Source organism: Alosa alosa, chromosome 20 (genome assembly GCF_017589495.1).
Source record: "Alosa alosa isolate M-15738 ecotype Scorff River chromosome 20, AALO_Geno_1.1, whole genome shotgun sequence".
NCBI lineage: Eukaryota > Metazoa > Chordata > Actinopteri > Clupeiformes > Clupeidae > Alosa > Alosa alosa.
In genome coordinates this window covers 5,504,085-5,521,603 of record NC_063208.1, presented here as the reverse complement: position 1 = coordinate 5,521,603, position 17,519 = coordinate 5,504,085, and the positions used below count along the sequence as shown (strand labels likewise).

General features: G+C 42.0%; 1 long non-coding RNA gene across 1 annotated transcript; it reads left to right on the top strand.

Annotated features, from left to right (window-relative positions):
• The first annotated feature begins 1,772 nt into the window (after positions 1-1,772).
• On the top strand, positions 1,773-2,928 carry LOC125284841. Its single transcript, XR_007191946.1, has 3 exons — positions 1,773-1,814; positions 2,369-2,578; positions 2,839-2,928. It is a non-coding gene; the product is annotated as an uncharacterized LOC125284841 (long non-coding RNA).
• Positions 2,929-17,519: the final 14,591 nt, after the last annotated feature.

The following is a 17,519-nucleotide window of genomic DNA, read 5'->3' as shown; positions in this document are numbered from 1 at the left end:
TGCAGACCTATGATTCCTGCACATTTAATTAACTGTGTGAAATGGCTAATAAAAATAGGTGACAAAACGATTAAGAGGTCACCCAGGTGAATTGGTTTGGTCTTGACTGTGGTCGCGAGTGGATCATGGGAATTTGTTGATCGTTGTCGACTGTCGAGTGCCAAACACGATGGACAGAAAGCGGTCAAAGCCATCAGGTGCCCAGTTCGAAAAAAAAAAAAAAAAGTAGAAGAGGAGAAACGAGCAAAGGATAAAGGTATGTAATGTCCTAATAATAACAGTATCATGTCATGAGTGAAGGGCTAACGTCAATGTTAATTGATAGGGCCTAGCCTAGTATAACTTTTTTACGTTTGTTAGCCATCTTGCAATGATACCTATGCTTAGCCTATAAAATAATAATTCGGTTTTAACAAACACAACAACTAATTTCACCATGAGATGGATTATGCTTTGCAACAAAACGGTCAAAACCTCAAAAGTTCTGATTATTTATTTCCATCATTTTGGTTAACGTTGCTGTTTAGACAACATAATTTTCATGTAACAAGGTAGGTAGGCTAGTTTCAAAGTTTTGCAACAAATCCGTGACAGCAGTTTAATCACAACAATCATTCAGTCATAACTAAAAGAGTGCAAAGCATAGTAGCCTATTCGAGGCAGTAACCAAAGAACTAATTGTTCCTCCCTAATTTAATATGACAGCAGACATTTAGCATGTAGGCCTAAGGGCATGTTTATGAAATTTGCTATCAATGGATGTTTTGTTTTGTATAAGAGCTAAATTGTAGCCTGAAGTCTTTTAATGACAATTTCAATTGCAATTTCAGGGGCACTTCTAAAATACTTTGGAGCATCCTCTGCCACTGCTCAAGATGAGCCACCCACAGCCCCTGTTTCACAGGATGAGGAGGAGCCATCAACCTCATCAGCTGCACAGGCCTCTTCTGAGGTGGTCCCTGTCCTTGAGGATGAGCACCAATCCATGTCTCCACAAACATCTCCCTCACGCCTGCTTCTCCTCAGTATGAGCCTTCAGGTGGGTTTTACATCTCTCTCTCTCTCTCTCTCTCTCTCTCTCATTCCTTGTGTGTGAGTGTGTGTGTGTGTGTGTAGATAGATAGATAGATAGATAGATACTTTATTGATCCCCAGGGGAAATTCAAGGTGTGTGTGTGTGTGTGTGTGTGGAGGGGGTATGCCTAGGCTACAAGAACAAGTAATTTAATGTAGTCATAAGATTTTTGATAATTTCTTAGTAGGGCTATGAGTTATGTTCTTCTGCTATGTGCTTTGAGTAATGTGACAATATGCTGTCTGATAGAAATGCCTGGAGCTGAATGCCCCACTGCTGAGGAGCCTCTGTCAACTGACCCTGCTAAATGGCCTACACTTCTGACGGACAGGATTCGGACTGAACTGGTTCGCAGAGGACCCTGTAAGTTGCCTCCTGATTTTGTTTTCCAAAGGAGTGAAAGTGATGGGAGAAGTTGCCACCACCACTATTTTAAAAAGACATTAGTTAGTGGTGAAAAGATGGCAAGAAGTTGGCTGATATTTTCCATGGAGAACAATAGCCTCTTTTGCTTCTGCTGCAAATTGTTTTCCAAGAGGAACATTCATTTAATAAGTTCAGGATTGTCCGATTGGAAACATGCAAAATCTTATCTGCTTGTTTGTGCAGAATTGCCTGTTGTTGCTTTAAAAATGACATTTAAAATGTCTCACTAAAAAATGACTGTTTGAAAAAAAAATCAGGGTGCCCAGTTCCGAAAAAAGAAAAGTAGAAGAGGAGAAACGAGCAAAGGATAAAGGTATGTAATGTCCTAATAATAACAGTATCATGTCATGAGGAAGGGCTAACGTCAATGTTAATTGATAGGGCCTAGCCTAGTATAACTTTTACGTTTGTTTGCCATCTTGCAATGATACCTATGCTTAGCCTATAAAATAATAATTCGGTTTTAACAAACACAACAACTAATTTCACCATGAGATGGATTATGCTTTGCAACAAAACGGTCAAAACCTCAAAGTTCTGATTATTTATTTCCATCATTTTGGTTAACGTTGCTGTTTAGACAACGCAATTTTCATGTAACAAGGTAGGTAGGCCGTAGTTTCCGTGACAGCAGTTTAATCACAACAATCATTCAGTCATAACTAAAAGAGTGCAAAGCATAGTAGCCTATTCGAGGCAGTAACCAAAGAACTAATTGTTCCTCCCTAATTTAATATGACAGCAGACATTTAGCATGTAGGCCTAAGGGCATGTTTATGACATTTGCTATCAATGGATGTTTTGTTTTGTATAAGAGCTAAATTGTAGCCTGAAGTCTTTTAATGACAATTTCAATTGCAATTTCAGGGGCACTTCTAAAATACTTTGGAGCATCCTCTGCCACTGCTCAAGATGAGCCACCCACAGCCCCTGTTTCACAGGATGAGGAGGAGCCATCAACCTCATCAGCTGCACAGGCCTCTTCTGAGGTGGTCCCTGTCCTTGAGGATGAGCACCAATCCATGTCTCCACAAACATCTCCCTCTACGTCTGCTTCTCCTCAGTATGAGCCTTCAGGTGGGTTTTTACCTCTCTCTCTCTCTCTCATTCCTTGTGTGTGAGTGTGTGTGTGTGTGTAGATAGATAGATTGATACTTTATTGATCCCCAGGGGAAATTCAAGGTGTGTGTGTGTGTGTGTGTGGAGGGGGTATGCCTAGGCTACAAGAACAAGTAATTTAATGTAGTCATAAGATTTTTGATAATTTCTTAGTAGGGCTATGAGTTATGTTCTTCTGCTATGTGCTTTGAGTAATGTGACAATATGCTGTCTGATAGAAATGCCTGGAGCTGAATGCCCCACTGCTGAGGAGCCTCTGTCAACTGACCCTGCTAAATGGCCTACACTTCTGACGGACAGGATTCGGACTGGAATGGTTCGCAGAGGACCCTGTAAGTTGCCTCCTGATTTTGTTTTCCAAAGGAGTGAAAGTGATGGGAGAAGTTGCCACCACCACTATTTTAAAAAGACATTAGTTAGTGGTGAAAAGATGGCAAGAAGTTGGCTGATATTTTCCATGGAGAACAATAGCCTCTTTTGCTTCTGCTGCAAATTGTTTTCCAAGAGGAACATTCATTTAATAAGTTCAGGATTGTCCGATTGGAAACATGCAAAATCTTATCTGCTTGTTTGTGCAGAATTGCCTGTTGTTGCTTTAAAATGACATTTAAAATGTCTCACTAAAATGACTGTTTGAAAAAAAAGATTTTTTGTTGTTGGGGGGCGGGGGATCTCGCCCGGGGAGTAATTGAGTCTAGAACCGCCACTGTTATTGCCTACTGTATATGCCACACACTTCCTGAAAAGCTTTTATTCAGGTGTTCAAGGAAATCTGTGTGGGTTAAGTGTGTGCTTTTTAGCTCTTATTTTAGTATTATGGTTGTGGTATAGTGCTCTGTGTGTAACCCTCCTTAATTCTTCCTTTTGTGTAACCCTCGTGTCGGGATGAGCATAACTACCCTGACTAACGTTTCGGGCGTTAGCCCTTCATCAGACTGACATGCCTAAATATCTGATGACATGTCTGATGAAGGGCTAACGCCCAAAACGTTACATCAAATTATATTTGGGGCTATTGGTGTAGCAGAATCTCTGCACTTATTTTGTATTGCCCATGTCGTCCAGAACACATGGGCGGATTATGACCTGTGTGTGTGTGTGTGTGTGTATGTAAGTGTAAGTGAGTTGTATCCTATTTGATCAAGATACTTCTCAGTTCTTTTGAGTGGTGCATTCGGGTCAATTTAAATGTTACAAGTGTTCCCCTCGGAGTGGCCAATGCTTAAGCTGGATTTAATGGATAATAACATAATTAATTCATTCTCTTAGAGTTATGGTTTGTATATTTACGTTTTTTGTTTATTTCATTATTGATATTGTTATGCAATGTTCAATATTCTGTATGTCACTTTGGACAAATGTGTCTGCTAAATACTGTATGTAAAACAAGCTTCCTGGATCTGAAGAATTTGATGAAAAATGTATATAGTGAGCCAGCACAATACCATATTCAACAAAAACAGAGCTTGACAAACATGCACTGGCAGTGGCGGAAAATAGTCACACCTTTGAAGACTAGTGAAGAATGAGGAAAACATCAACGTCCATCTATTATGTTCTATGTCTGAAGAATAAAAAAAAAGACAAACTGTCCAAGCCGCTGAAGAATTTGCATAGCCATACCAAGAACTTAGAACTGGAAATAGAATTTGGAAATTAGACATTGCAATCCAAGCGCAAACGGCTCCCACACACAGTTGTGTGCGTTGCAGTGCTGGAGAAGCATTCATTTTACATGGGCTTACGTCATCCATTGCCGAACTGAATTCCTTTGCGTCGCGTTGCTCCCGTCGCTCGCGTTGAGAAGTTCAACGTTTGCTACACCGATGGACAACAACAGATGGCACCAGCCAATCAAATTACCGTTATAACTTAAGTTATTTGCATAGCTACTGTCGGGAACACCTACTGGCATGCGCTGATGGAACGCAACTGTGAGTGGAAGCCGTAAATGGCGGCCTTACATTGTACGATTTTGGTCTGTTTTCACAGTCGGCGACTTAATTTCAAGGATACAAGGATACAAGGAAGTTTATTGTCACATGCATATAGTTACTGGATGTAGGAAATGCAGTGAAATTATGTCTGGTGTCTGGTGACTTACTATTGCAAGCAGAGTATTGTATGTATGATGTATGTGAGTGATGACAGTGAAGATGTGTGTGTGGGCGGGAGGGGAGTGGAGCAGTGACTGTGTGTGTGTGTGTAGTGTGTGCAGAGGTGCACCTTGTCAATTGGCAAGGCAGGCAATTGCTTGGAGCCCCGAGCTGCTAGGAGGCCCCCCGAGACCTGGTCTCAGTGCGTTTGCCGATGGGACAAGCGAGAATTTCGTCCATAGATCTTGAATGATTGAGTGATGTTGCGTGCTCCTGTCCTGTTGTACAAACAGAGCATCTGTGCATGTATGCTATGGACTTATAAACAGAGGATCTGTGTTCAAAAGAGTTCAAAGAATCTGTATGGCCCACATATTTAGGCTATTGTGGTAAACTTCAATCGAGGGTGCAAAGTGATGACGGATCAACATCGGAGTTTGGCATTGATTCAAAGTTATGGTAGGCTAATGTTAATTGGCAGAAAGATTGAACATGGTTTGCTACATCTATATGACAATAAACTTGAGCTAGCTAGCGACAGTTACAACTAGTTAAGCAAGGATATGTTAATATGTTTGTATTAGGGCTGTCAATTGCGATGCGATTTGGCTAAGCACCAAGTATAACGCATTGATTTTTTTAAATGGCGTGCTGCCAAAGATTTTTAAGTTTACACCATCACTTGTTCTTTTATCAACGATTCTCTTTGGTTGCTAATATTTTGACCCTTTGATGTACCGTTTCTTGTCCTCAAACTGACACAGACACTTCTCCTCCTGTAGTCATGAACACTAACGCAGTTCTGCTGAACTCCCGGTCGGCTGAATAGGCGTTTTACTTAATTAAAAAAAAAAAAACTCCCTGTCGGCTCAGCCGCCTCTGAAATTATTTAGCCCAGCCAAATTATTCTGGCAGTCCAATTTGTTTAGTCTTTTATTTTACAATATCGATTTACATATAGGTGCCGCTGCGTTTTGTAGTGCGTTATGATATTCTTTTCAAACAGCAGCAGCGTTGTTGAATATCAGATACACAGGCTTTGCATTTGTGAAACCGGGTAAGATGAATGCAACATTTTCTTTCCATTTCTCTTTAGGCCCAGCTTTTCTCCCAGCTTCAACTCCTGTAGTTTGCTTCTCGCTTCTACTGTAAGCATTGTAACATTGTCAGGAGATGGGCCAACCAAGTAGCCTATTTAAGAATAAAAGTAAGTTAGACTTTATCCAAAGAAGTAATTAGAATAAAGCAGGCTCCATCTGTCCATCAATGCCACAATTATTGTAGCCTAGTGTCTCATGTAGTGCCCACATTTACTATTCACAATATTGAAAGGGGAGTTCATCAATATAAATAACTTTATATTTTGTGAAAAGGTTTTTAAAGTAATTTACTGTATTAATTTACTGTATTATTTTTTTAGTTATTTATTCATGTTTTATTCTTTAGGCTACATTTATATCTTCAACATAACAAGGTTTTTCATGTCAGATTATTTACAGCCTAACATATTGGTGATGAACTCTGTTTGGTAGGGCCCCCACAGACTCTAGAATCGCCTCTGAGTGTGTGTGTGGGGTAGGTGGGGGCAGTGTGCTGTAAGTATGTAGAGGATGTGTGTTGGAGAAGATCCTGAAGACAATGTGCTGTTTCCAAAGTCGGACAGAAATCATGGGAGTTGTGCTGGAATCGCGGCATGCTCCCGTCAACTAGATTGTTAAGTGTAAGGTGCCAATTTTAGCGGTTTTAAGTCAGTCGGAGTCAGTCCTTTTCTAGTTTTGCCGTTACGACAATATCAAACATGTTTGATATTATCGCAAGTCTTTCTAGTCGTAGCTCATGCAAATAGTGACGTGAACTATAGAAACCAATAGTGACCTCTCCAACACCAAACAGGAAGGGGCAAAGTAGGCGGCAACAGTAGCCTATATGATTATTTGTTATTCTTATAATATTTGCAATTTCTTATACATATTTAGTCGGCTCTTCCACGTGACAGAACAACTCTATATCGGTTAGGGATGTCACGCATGAAACAATGCTGCAGAAACATGAAAATACAACTTTGAGTTCAGTAGGCTATCATTTCAGTTCCTGTTTATCTATTGCACGATGGGTAATAATTTAAAGGAATCTAGTTGCAGTCTTGTAAATAGTGACCCTGCAAGATCCCTAGTCATTGCAAAATCATAGTCAGTGACCTTAAAACTCTACTACTTGTCTTTAGATGTGAGAGGGTCTGAGACTGTAGTCTTCTTGTCCAAATCTTTGCAAATCTTTCCAAAGTCTGTCAGTGTAAGGAGGGCTTAACACGATCAAGTGCATCAGAATTCTCTATCTACTAGTATTCACACTGGATGTTCAAAATGTAATTAGGCTGGCTATCGAGGCTGGATACCACCAGCGGAAATTTACGTCATCACGTTGGGAGCCTATTTGTAGGCTGCGTTGCTGACTTATTCGTATGTCGATTGCTATGTAAACAGGAATATGCTCAAAATGTGACATTCTACTTGCTTGTAAACTAGTTAAACAGAATATTGACATAATTGGAATTTGGGCAATAAACTGATTCAAAACTGTTTATTTCTGGTATGAAAACGTACTGTTTTAAGACTCTGTAAAGCACCATGAGATATGCGTAATGTTTTGGCGTTCTATAAGTGAAATTAAAAAATCAAACAGGAAGGAGCAAAGTAGGCGACAGCTGTAGCCTATTCATGGGTTTCATCAGGTCCCTTGCCACAGGTGCATTAATCAAGCACCAATCTAGGTGCTTGATTTTATGATATGATATAATACTTTGCTATTTTGTTTCTTATAATTAGTCAGCTATTCCACTTCACAGAACAACTCTATATCGGTTAAGGATGTCACACATTAAACAATGCTGCAGAAACACGAAAATATGACTTTGATATGAGTAGGCTGATCATTTGAGCACGATAGGAAATCATTTCAAGGAATCTAGTTGCAGTCTTGTAAATAGTGACCCTGCAAGATCCCAAGTCGTTCCAAATTATAGTGACTTAAAACGCTATGCCTTGTCTTTAGATGACCTTTAGTGATAAGGTCTGAGACTGTAGTCTTTCAAAAATCTTTTCCAAATCTTTGCGAAGTCTGTCAGTGTAAGGAGGGTTACCCAGCTAACAATTTATGGTTCCCAGAGCGTTTGGTTGCGGGAACATTAGTATTTGGTTCCCATGGAAAGTTTGCTTAACATTCTGGGAACGTTTTGGTTCGGAACGGTCTCGTTAGATCTCTTCCCAGAAACTTTGCAGGCAACACTTCTCAGGTGCTGAAGAGAGAAATGAAAAAAGTTGAAGAAAAAGATATTGCAGCAGGTGCGTTTTGGCCAGACAACGCTGGATGAGTCCACCTTTCTACTAAGACAAGATGACTCTAACCACGACAGGTCAAAAACATTACAAGGAGTGACTGAACACCGTGCTGAGGAGAGAGTTCCATCTCCACCACGAACCGGGCCTAGCGGAGTGGGTGGTAGGCTGAGTCGCGCTTGCAAGAGGGCACGCCCTTGCCAGAGTGCCGAATATGTCGGTGATAGTGACTCATAAAAGACGCAATATCTCCATTTCTAGAAAAAAAACGGATTTCAATGAAAACTAGCCACTGTTTAGCTTGGGATTTCTCAGGAACAGAGGCGTGTAGAAATACACGGTTTGCACCCACTGAGAGCTTAAAGTCTCACCTTTCAAACGAGCCATTGTATGTGTTAGCTATACCACAGAATAGCTATAACACAGAATATGCTGTGGCTCTACAAAAATCATCAACAATGGTCTAGATTGCTGGCACTCTAGGACAAAGCCTCCGAAAACAGCTTGGCATTCAATGAGTTAATATAAATCAATTCTAAAAACAGTATCCACATAGTGGTGATTAATCAATCAAGAGGCGCTTGCAATGACTGAGGCAGGGACTGAGCCTGTGATTCTCTTTGCATAGTAAGGTAAGGTAAGGTGCTCTGTGTGAGTGAGTGTCACGGTGATGGTGCAATGGTGATAGTGGTCATGGTGATGGTGCAAATGAGTAAGTGCAACAGTGCAAGAATAAAGTCTATATATATATATATATATATATATATATATATATATATATATATATATATATATATATATATATATATATATAACTATTTTAAGAAAAGGTATAAGTGTGGCCACAGTTCGGCTGTGGCATGGAGGGAGGGGTTATGCATATGTGCTAATGTGCTAATATAGCACGCAAACAGTGAGGCAGAAAGACAGTGGTAAAAAGTGGCTAGTGGACAGACAGTATCCAAACATGGAGGGGGTGAAAAGGCAGACAGGCTATGCAGAGAAGTCTATCTCTCCTCTTCCCTTAAGTGAAGCATTGAACAGTTCAATGGCCCTGGGGACAAATGACTTCCTCAGTCTGTCTGTTGTGCAAGGCAGTGAGCAAAGTCTCCAGCTGACCAGGCTCTTCAGCTTAACAATACTGCTGTGGAGTGGGTGACACTCATTGTCCAAGATGTTGATCAGTTTGTTCAGGGTCCTTTTGTCAGATATTGAAGTGATGCACTCCAGTTCAGCTCCCACTACAGAGCCAGCTTTCCTGTCAATTCGCCGCATCCTTCTTCTTTGTGCTTCCTCCCCAGCATACCACTGCATAGAAGAGGACTCTGGTAACAACAGACTGGTAGAACATCCTGAGGAGCTTGCTGCACACATTGAAGGACTGCAGCCTCCTCAGGAAGTACAGCCTGCTCTGCCCTTTCTTGTAGAGTGCATCAGTGTTGGCTGACCAGTCCAGTTTATTGTCCAGGTGGAGACCCAGATACTTGTAGGTGCTTACCACCTCCACATTGACCCCATCAATGGGGACTGGTAGCAGAGTGGGCTTAGACCTGCGGAAATCCACCACCATCTCCTTGGTCTTTGAAGTGTTGAGTTGAAGATGATTGAGTTTGCACCATTGCACAAAGTCCTCCACCAGGCTCCTGTATTGAATTAAAACCTCTATTAAATTAAAACCTCTTATCAGCCAAGCTAAGCATAATACTGATGAAAACAGTAAAATAACACCTGCCTGTTAAAACCCTGCAGAGTGTTAGGTCCTGAAAAGCTTTCTTCGCCTTCCTGCCCAGCAGGCTGTACTCCTTCAGGACATTGTTGGTTGCCACCCGCCGTAGCATACGATGGATGGCAGCACCTGCTGTCAACCCTCCAAACGACGCCAGGAAAAGTTGCTGTAGAAATACAAATTATACATATAGAACACTTTTACAATCTCATTTTGTAAGAGAAGTCAGTTCAGTTATAATGATTTGAATTCATGCAATTATATAGTGTTTATCTTAAGGCAGTGTAGGGCAGGACTATGGCCATTTAATTACCATTTTGTTCCTCCTCTCCAGGGACCTCTCGTGTACAAAGCTTGCGTACGCACAACAATGCTGCGCACGCCACTTCTCACGCTCACGTGCGGATGTACGAAGCCCGACTTGAACGTGAGAATGTGCGGTCCTCCACGCAAACTTCATGTCTGGCGTACACACACTTCCAATGTGTATCGTCAGTTGGCGACACTTGGAGGCAATGCAGCGCAACAACATTGATCGCAAGTCAGTATATTGTGAAACGTGGGTTATTAAAAATGATAACAAAAGTTAAGTAGGCCTATGTTTCTATATTTAAATGGACATGCAACATGTGCAAATTCTACTAAGTTATGCAACAGCCTATCTAATGACAACTGTAGACTTATTAGAGGATCAGAATTCAAAGGGATTGTGAAACCTATAGCCTATCGTGGTTACACATTTGTTGATGACTGGCTTATCAAACATTTCAGATTTTGAAGAGCTTTCCACAAAACCTGTGATAAATGGGGTCGGCTTCACGCATTTACCCATGCCTTAACATTTGCCGAGTGTTTTCCCTTCATATCTTTGATAGTTGAAAAATGCATGTGAATAGATAGCTTATTTCCGCGCGTATTAGTCAGTCTATTTCCCTTAGTGTGATTGATTGCATGACTTGACTTTCCTCCAGTAAGCATTCGCATTGTCACACTTGTGTGCAAATATATTGACCCAGAAATCGTAATGTTTATGCAATTATTAAACTTTGTAACAGGTTTGAGTATAAATAGATCCACAGATGAGTTTTCATTGTTATTAATATTGCAGGATAGGCCATTTTGTCTTCGCGGAGGTCTGCGCTCTCAAATGTCTTTCTAGTTAGCATATTAAAATGAGTGTGATTGAGGGAGGAGAGAGGGTGGAGTGTAATGCTCGTGCATGTGCGCTTTCCGCAATGGGATGTACAAAGAAAAGCTGTGCTGCGGTGACTTTCAGGTTTGCACGCACGCAATGTTTTAGTATGAAATCCACGCAAGTCTTTGTGTACATGAGGCCCCTGGTTACTGAGGGTGACAGTCAAGGGTGACAGGGTCTTCGACTGGAGCAGACGGAAGTGACTGCCCCTTAACAGGCTGAGCAGCTCCTCCATCGCGTCCATCCGCTGTGCCATGTGGACAATGGATGTCCTCATAGCTATGGAAAAATTGGTGTTAGTTTTTAAGTCTTCTAACCTCTCATTTCCATCTCCTTGGCTGAGTCACCTCCTTCTGTGTGACGAGTTCTGCTATTTACAACCAAAAAAGTTAAGTTACTCTCAAATCCCTTGTCATGAAATTGCATTTAATTGGAAATGGAAAATTTAAAGCCACTGTACCTTCAACTGGGTCCCAAGATGAAGAAGTAGGACGAGTTACAGTTGACTCATCCAGCACTGGGCGACCGACTGGTCTCCTGTGTGGTGTCGACTCATCTAAAAAGTAGATATGAATATCGGTCAGTTGATTTATCGTAGGTGTCTTGCACGAGCCATTGCAAAAGACGAACCTATGCTGTTACATTAGACAACTGCTGGAAAAAAAAAAAAACATGCAGGTGGTGGAGGCAGTGACACCTGACCTGAAAAAAGGCAGAAAGAGACAGACCCCTCAGATCGCAATCACATGATATCCACCAGGTTGAATATCAGTAGTTCCATGGTAGGAAATATGACTGGTTTCTTAAATGCGTGCATACAAGTTTACTTACAAACAGGCTTCCGGGCACACGCTCCATCATGGAATGTTTTCGTGGTGGCAGAACAGATTCATCTGAAATAAAATACCATACAATTTGTACTGATTGCAAAAAGTATATTTAAATTGTGTAAATAATGTAGTCTGTACTTAAGAGGTCTTACCATCACTTGAAGATTCCGTAATGAACCTCCTTGGGCGTCCACACCGTCTTTTGTGGACGCTCGCCTCTTCCTCCATCTCGATGCTGCTAGTGTCCATGAGCCGCTGACATTTCTGCATGGCCTTGGTGTAGGAATCTATGTTAAGAGAACAATGTTTGGTGAGCCAGTAGCAGAACAAAGCAGTATTTCCTTACAGAGAAAAAATTATTATTATTATTATTATTATTATTATAAGGGATAATGGACGACACTCCATTAGATAAGAAAATAAACGCACGTTCGAGGTTTTAATGTGCCCACGACGCGCAGCGGAGTGCATTTAATTTTCGGATAATCTAATGGAGTGAAGCCCATTATCCCGCTTATTCTACTGTTGTAATATGTATTCTACTGTTGTAACATGTAACATTTTTTTGTTATCTCATTTGGATAGTTAAAGCTGTTAAATAAGTATTTATTTCAAACTGTCACTATAGTCCCGCATGAATAGTTGCTACTGTAGCAGGTAGACCTTCTCTGCCTGCTATTTCCCCATAGCACCTGCCAGTGCTAATGAAGGGGGCGGTGCATAGGCAATTAAGCAATCTGGCACCAGTGGAGCGCTACTTAAGAGGGGCAGCAGCCAGTAGCAATGTAGACTCCACTGCTGTAGCCCCTGCCAGTCAGCTGGTGGGGTAACATGGGTGCTGCTGTGTTGTCTTGTCTTGGTTTTGCTTTGGTTATTTTATGTTTGTTTTTTGTGTTGCCTGTCTTGTCCTTCTGTTTGTGTAACTTTTTTTATGTTTATTTAGTAGGGAGGTGGCTCTGAGGGGGGCTAGTCTAAGCATACGTGTGGTGTGGTTTTGTGTATTGCTTATCGCTTTGCGGTGTGCCTTTGCTGTGTAACAGGTGAGCTTTTTCTTTATGCTTGCATGTAAAACATTTGTGTGGACGTCCATAGTTGCCACCCTCAGATCCCCACTGCCCAACCGTTTGTGTATTAATAAATCCTTTGTTTTCCTGGAATCATGTCTCCATGGTGTAATTACGAACCTGAAAGAGCTGTCTCGGTTTAGAGGTACGATCTCTTAAAGATTCCCTGATGCACTAGGCCTCAGGGTGGCGTAGTCAGGCTACTGTGATTGGCCCCTTGGCCCTTCCTAAGTATTACCCTGTTACACTACGCTGGAACACTAACCAGCGGGTCTACCACCTAGGCTACATATAGCCTAAAACAGTCAAAACATTGATGGAATCAAAATAAGGCATTTTTATTTTTGTAAATTGAACTGCACGTTCCCATTGATGGTGAAGTTTGATCTGCCGGCTCTCCAGTCCAGCCTCGGACAGCAGCTGAACGGCGGTAGCATGCAAGGAGTTGTTGGTGAAGACATTCTCAAGTCCAACTGATGCGCGGCAGCAGGTGTTCATTGAAAGTAATTTCTGGTAGGCCGTAATCAGACATGTTCAGCGCAGCGGTGTTTCTTTGTTGTTTTTCCTTGATACAATGTTTCAAATTAACAGTAATTTTCACTGAACGTTCTAAAGAACTCGGGCGAACATATGTAGGCCTAAGAAGGTCAAAAAAATGGAACTACTTCATAGCTGTGCAAATAACCAATTTTTAATTGCATATTCTAAAGAACCTTCACAATGGGAAACTGAATCAAGCAGTAGAATAATTGTATATAGTATAGCAGAAAAAGATCACCTGTACACAGCCAGATTTTCTTGAGGGATATTTGCTCCAGCTGTTGTTGGGCAAATGGCACGTGCAAGACTTGGACCCTCACATTTGCGTGGTCCAGTAGCAAAAGAGAGCCTTTTGGGAAAATGTATTTCATTTCAGAAAATTTCTTACAATGTGGTGAGGAGAACATTCAGAATGGTAAAAGACATTGTGAAGAAATAGAAAACTCAAAACTGCATACCCCCTGTAGATCTGTCCACCCACGAAGAAGGCACAACCTCCATAGCACTGTCTTCGAACTCAACAATTGAGTAATTCTTCATCTGTTAAAGAAGCCCTATGCAGGTCTAGTTATTCCTTCGCTGTTTCTGGGTTTTCGCCGGATTTGGGTTCGCATTTTTCACGACATAGCTCCCCCTGCAGCTTCGGTTGCAAGTGACTGCTACACTAAACCCCCACTAGCCATCAAGAAACCAAGCTAAACACATACAGGGCTCACAATGAAACGGTCGAGCAAACACATTGTTAAAGAGACTATCAAACCACATTACAAAGACAAAGTTCACCCAAGGGTAGGCTACTTACAATTTCAACAGCAACAAAGCGAAGTCGGCGTCCGTTTTGCAGTGTTCTTAGAAACTACAATCTGACTACATTTTCGAGGTGCGATTGGATACTTCTGCTGAGTCACATCCGGGTTTACCCGGACCGGGTCCAGAAAGTTGCATATTCGCGGAGATTCGCGGCATTTTCCGCGGAGAAGCGATAGGGGGAGACGAAGCACCCACCAAACGACCCAGAAAGTGTTGTAGAACCATCAGCACGACTCTCAACCTGCATAATAAGGTCATTTTTGCTAAAATTGTTGCATAGGGCTTCTTTAAGAGGCAACAGCGTTATTGCCATGGCTAATAGAGCAACATAGATTGCATTAAGAGCATTAAGAACAGTCACAGACAGCTGGGTCGAAACGTTGCAACACTTAATAACTATATGGGAGTTTTAGCAGAGTGCGGGCATTTCAATCCTTTTTAGTTCACATGCTGGCGCCAGGTTCACAAAACAGTCTCTTCACCCTGAAGCACCCAATGATTCTTGATCTGTGGATCTGTGAACAGAGGCTCCACCTTCTCAAACACCTTGCACACAATCATGTCCTTCCTCTCGTCAATGGACTCACAGCATTTGTCACCTTTCTAGATGTATGCTACCCTGGAAATCCAGAGTTCTCTGCGACAATGGAATTCTGGCAACACTCTGGCAATGAGCAATAATGCACGTTACTTTTACCCCAACATTCCAGGGAACCAGCTAAACTGATGAAGACAGCGCTGCAATGTTGGAGGACGGTACACATTGGTCGTAGTGTTATCCGATTGCGTCGAAGTCCGAAATCATTCAGAGTAAACATGGTCTAGTGGTATCCAATTGCGTGCAGTGAGATTTTTAAATGCATGCTTGTTGCTGCCCCTCGAGTTGGGCCATTACATTGTTCGTGGCCAGACCCTTAATCTTCTAGATTACCAGGGTCTGGATTTTCCAGGCTACCTCGCGGCAACAATTGTGTATAAATGTAGTAGACATACTGCTTCAGCCTCTGGCAAGCTCAGAAGGGGCAAGCGACTATCATGAGAGCGACGTGTTGGAGACTCATGGCAACAGTATTAAACCAACCAACAATATACAATATTAGGAAGAGCTATTTTATTTCATCGAGTTAAATTGAAACAATGTCTTCTAGTGCTTGTGAACTGATCGCCCTACTGGTAGGCAATTATTAGCCTGGCGTATATTTGGAGTCTGGCCTTTATTTGTCCGAAACGACCACGGCCCTCTATTATCTGAGGCCCGGCTATAAATGTAATGTAAATGTAATCCCAGTCATAATTTGAGGATTTACGGTACTAACAGTTCTACTGTGTCAATGTGTTCAAAGTCTGGTTGAGTTATGCTGGTGATTTGTTTGTTTGCATTGAATATTAGTTGTATGGTTTTTAAATCAAGGAAATGGTCTTCGAGGTCTTGCAGGTCACTGGTGGGGGGGATGTAATGTTTTGTGCAATACATTTTTTTTATGGATTGGTCAGTGATTGTTGACATGTTGTGTATGATAATGTTACCAGTGTATTTTTGTATGATTAACGTTACAGTATGATTGAGAATGTATAAGGAATTTATAGGAGTGGCAACGGTGACTTGATATTGGGCTGTTGAAGTCAGGCTGTGGTGTGTTGCAGTGCGGGCAGTATGTATTGATTTGAATGTGTATGCCTATTATTGGAGTTTCTATGGTTTATTTCTCTTCTGTAATGTGTATGCATATTATTGGAGTTTCTATGGTTAGTCTCTCTTCTGGAATGTTGTATCATGGCATGTCTATGAGGTCAGGTTTGTGCATTGTGCTTTTGTGTGGACAGATTAGGGAATATGTAAGTTTTGTGCAGAGTTATTGTTTGTGTTTGTGCTTCCCATACGTGCAGTGTGATGAAATCTGGTGTCCACCAAAGTGCATGTTAGTGTGGCAAGTGGTAGGTTAGTTCTCTATTTATGAAATGTCGACTACGCCATCTGAGGCCCTGCCCCTCAGAATCTTCGATGAATTGAACTATAATCTGTTACCTGAAGCCCAACCAGGCAACACAGGTTCGTGATTTACAGGAAAACCAGAGGCGCGGTTCTTTATTTACAAATATTAAAAACATACAGGGAGTGAGTTCTCTCCAGACAGTCCGAACTTTTGCCACTAGAGCACTGACACAAATGGCCTACAAGGCCTGGACACACATGTATAGACACAGTCATACACACATACATCAGAATGTGTTGCAAAAGGATTACTGGCTAAGGGATGAGAGGAGCCAGGAACAGGGCTGGAGAATATATCAGAAGGAGAGTCTACGGACACACCACACGTGAACATGTCAATGGCAAATTCTCAATTGCACCACAGCAAGAAAAGTAAAGGGACACCCCCACCTCGAGATAGCCCGCCACCCCAGTTGACCTGCAGCTCCTGTCCGGCAACAGAGGAAAATCAGAGGAGCCAATACTCCTAATATACATACACACACTGCACAGTATATGCACTCACAAATATAGTGTCGTGAACACTGTAGTTTATACTGTAGTTAAGGCCTAATGCCATTCCCGCACATTGGCATGAGGCCGGTTATGAAGCCCATGTTCAGCGACCGACAGCAATCCAGGAATGTCACTGGATGTGTGCACAGCGGGCAGGAGGCCAACACAGCACAAGGGATCCCGCGGTGAAGGCAGGAGTCAGGTGGACGAACAACGGTATGCAGCTATGACGTCGGCTTTCAAATTAAAGGGACACCAGGCAACGTTTTCGTGTTAATTAATCATCTTCGTAAGTCGGTATATGGTTAAATGACTCATTACGGGGCAAATGTAGGCTCTCTCGCCCGCCCCTACTGCCTGTAGGAAGAATATCCCACTTGCAAGTTCGGTGTATCCTACCCGCCGACCGAAGCAGGATCAGTTTACAGCACAGAGGCAGGCTAACGAAACGCTAGATTGTTGCAAACGTGTGTATAATGGCAGAGCCGCCGAAGAAGCAGCGAAAACCCTTGACGGAAGACGCAAAGAAAAGGAAAAGAGCTTCAGACCAAACAAGGGGGAGTTTCGTAGAGAAAAAGCATCAGGCTTGCCTGGTGTCCCTTTAAAAGTTAAAATTTATATAGCCAGTTCTCTACACTAATTAGCTCGCCTCCGAATGCCCAGAGCCACTCGCAATGGCATTACTGGGCTAGACAAGGGGCGTGGACCTTGTCCTGTTACATGTACATTTGTATTTTTTTTTTTTGTGTCCCATAAACAATGATTGTGTCAATGTCACCCATGTGTATTATTTTCCCTTTTAGCTGTGGTACCTG